The sequence below is a fragment of the Chamaea fasciata genome, unplaced genomic scaffold (genome assembly GCF_029207755.1).
Source record: "Chamaea fasciata isolate MVZ Bird 193981 ecotype frontalis unplaced genomic scaffold, bChaFas1.0.hap1 SCAF_1, whole genome shotgun sequence".
NCBI classification, from domain to species: Eukaryota; Metazoa; Chordata; class Aves; order Passeriformes; family Sylviidae; genus Chamaea; species Chamaea fasciata.
Window position 1 is genome coordinate 47,364,665 of NW_027094086.1, and position 3,403 is coordinate 47,368,067.

A 3,403-nucleotide genomic window follows, 5' to 3' on the forward strand; every position below is an offset into this window, starting at 1 on the left:
ACTGGGTGAAACTTCTCACTCACCTGTTGCAGCTTGTCTGCACACAGATTGCAAGACATCCCCAAGGAGAACATCCTGCTTTCCCATCTGCTTGTGCAGGGTGTTGCTCACCATAGCTCCCAGTCCTTGCAAGTGCCTCTGGGTGTTATTGCAATAGAAATAATTCAGGCTCATTATAAAATATGGAGAATAAACAGCAATCGACATTTTAATTGATTTTGCTACAAAACAGTCACGTACTGTGTTTCCACTGGTAGACACAAGTAACTCTACAGACAGATTGCCATCTAGAAATTGCAAGGTCATTACCACTAGGTGTTCAGTTTCTACTGGAAGTTTTAACACAGGTTTCATTTCTGCATTGAATAAAGGGATGAATACACAGCAAAGCCTACACCTCTGCAGGCAACACCTGAACTTCCATCAAAGACACAGAACACAACAAAGTTATTTCACGTGAGCCTTCTGGCAGGCAACTTTACAGCATTCAGGGTATCCAGTGAGGGAAAGGGCTGATTTGACCCTAATGGAAAATGAAAGGACTTGTTCAATGAATTAGTAGCAGGTTCTTCTTCCAGGCAGGAAAATTTTGTTTAGTATACGCTGCTGAGAACCAGAATAAGTTTGCTTATCCGGTTGCCCATAAACCTTCCAAGTCTGTAACAGTTACGCATAATCCTAGGTTTAAAAGAGAAGCTTATGAAACAGAGCTTGATAAATGACTTTCTGAAGGAGCAGGCAGGAATGGGAATGTTCTCTTTCGGGCCGTGTGTATCACAGGCAAGGCAATGAGCTGTTGTCAGCATGTTGACCCGGGTTAACTATTCAGGGCTACTTTTTCGCTGCCCACAAAGAATGAGATAACCTTAAGGTGACACAGTCAATGGTGCCAGCTTTGTCATTGATAACACTCATGCAACTGTGCTCAAATGCTCATGAGCTGCCAGGTATAGCTCTGCATCCTCATCCCCCAAATCTGGCACAGAACCATGACCAAGACCAATGGCTGCAGCAGGACTGAAGGCATACCCTGCTCTATTCACATGGCTGCCAGGGTACAGAGGCCACATAAAAACAGATACTTGTTTGAGTTTCAGCATCTGCCATTACGCAAGATTTCAGTGTTTGTTAATTGGTCTTCCTACCTTCACCACTTCAGCTTGTGAGTGCAAAAAGGCAGCACTCAGAGGGATTGCACTGAAGTAACGCTGTGAATTTAGTCAGCCATCTAGAGATATTTATAAGAGAGCTAGATAAATATTAAAATACTACCCCTTCTCTCTGTGCTGTAGGTGGTAGACAAGTGATGTTATGGACTTAATTATTTTCTGGTGAAAGTTGTCCTTGTAGTAGCTTCCCTCTTGCTTGTTCCACAACACTCTACATTAGTTCTCTCTCAGCTCTCATTTTTAAATCACATATTCACTATGTAATTTATGAAGAAAGAAAATACCATTTCCGTTCAGTCAGTTTTGCTATCCTTCACTTTTTTTTCCACAAGCTCTGAAACAAGGTTCTTGCATTTTTTTACCTTGCAGCTATGCAAGCTATGCCCACTGAATTCTCTGCTTAAGTGGAGTGCCTGTAAAACGTGGCAACCAGCTCTCCTGCTTCTAGGATCACACTGCATAGGCCTGAATAAATTTATTATTTATGACATGAAAATTAAAACGCAATGTATCTTTAACTACTCTAGCTTTGTTTGGCACTTGCCAAATGCCAAGTCTTGCATTTAGGGTGGAGTAATCCCACAGAAAAATACAAGCTGGGCAGTGGCTAGATGAAAAACAGTTTGGAAGAAAAGAACAGGGTGGTTGGGCGAAATGCTGAACATGAGTCAGCAAGCTGCATCATCAGCAAGAGGGTGGTCAGTAGGTCAAGGGTTAGGGTTCTTTCTTCAGGACATGTCAGACCACAGCTGGAGTGCTGTGTTGAGGTTTAGGCTCCCCAGAACAAACAGGAAAAAACCCCAAAACCAAACAACACACACAGAAAATTAAAAAAAAGAAAAAAGAAAAAAAAGGAAACAAATAAAAAGATACTGATATGCTGTAGTAAAATCTATTTTACTGCCACCACAACAGCCGAGGCTGCTCGAGCTGTGTTTGCTCAGCCCGAAGAAGAAAGCTGTCTCTAGGGACATCTAACTGCAGCTGCAAACGGAAGGATGTGGAGAAAGAGTCGTCACTCTCTTCTCAGTTAGGCACCATGACAGCATCAGAGGCAACAGCTTCCCGGTGGAATAAGAGAAAATCTCTTTAGATGCAGGAAAAACATTTTACTCCAAGTGTGGTCAGTCAGTGGAAGAGTTTGTCCAAAGAAGCTGTGAAATCTCCATCTCTGAAGCTATTCATAGCCGGACAATTCCCTGAGCCACCTGCTCTAACCGGGTTCTGCTCTAAGCGGAAGGTCGCATTGCATGACCGCCAGGAGCTTGCCGTGAGGCTCTGACACCCAGACCAGTCTGCGTTTCCGTCAGCAGATGGCAATATCAGCTAAATTCCAGCAGAGCAATGCGCGTCACCTGTCTGGGAATGCAATAAAGTGTCGGGGAAGGCAATAAAGAGGTGGGGAAATGAGAAACTGCATGCACGGGAATGCCTCACGCCATGCTTTTACTGTGTCTCCTCCCAGCCAGGTCCCGAACTGATCCCAGAGTCCAAACAAGCAGAGCCCAAACACGCAGATAGCTTTGGCAGAGCGCGGCCAGCACTGCCAGAACTGCTGACTGCGACAGCGCTCAGGCCAGCCGGTGGCAGCGCGCCGGGAGCGGACCGGGCGGAGGGCACGGCCCCGGACCGCGGCCCTTGGCCGGGCAGCCCGCGGCTCCCGATCACTGCAGCTGCACGGCCCGCGGGGCTGCCAGACCAGTCCTTAGAAATCACGAATCAGTGACTTTGAAGCCAAATTAAAGCGCTTTTGCCAAATTCAAAGGTTTTTAAAGCGACTTTTGTACATTTACAAACTACGCGATTAACACTCCCGCGCCTGGACGATGCCGCTGCCCGGCTGCGGGTGCAGCTTGGGCGGGATGGTCCATCCCGGAGGGGCACGGCTCTGCTCCCACACCGGGACGAGCTTCCCGCCGGGGCCCCTCAAAGCATCGCCCCTCCGCCCCCAGTGCGGCGCGGAGCAGCCGTGGCGTGATGGGCGCCCCGCCCGGCGCCGCCGGGACAGGCCGTGCTGGGGAGGCGGTGCCGGGGGCGGTGTTTCTGGGCAGGCGGTGCCGGGGGAGGTGGTACCGAGCAGAGTGTTCCTGGTTCGGCCGTGCGGAGTGAGGCGGTGCCGGGGGCGGGCCGGCGGTCGCGGTTGGCGGCGGTGCTGGGGCCGCCCTCGGCCTCTCCTCGAAGGGGCTGGCGACTCCGCCCGGGTAGGCGAGAGCGGTCCTTCCGGACTGCGCTGG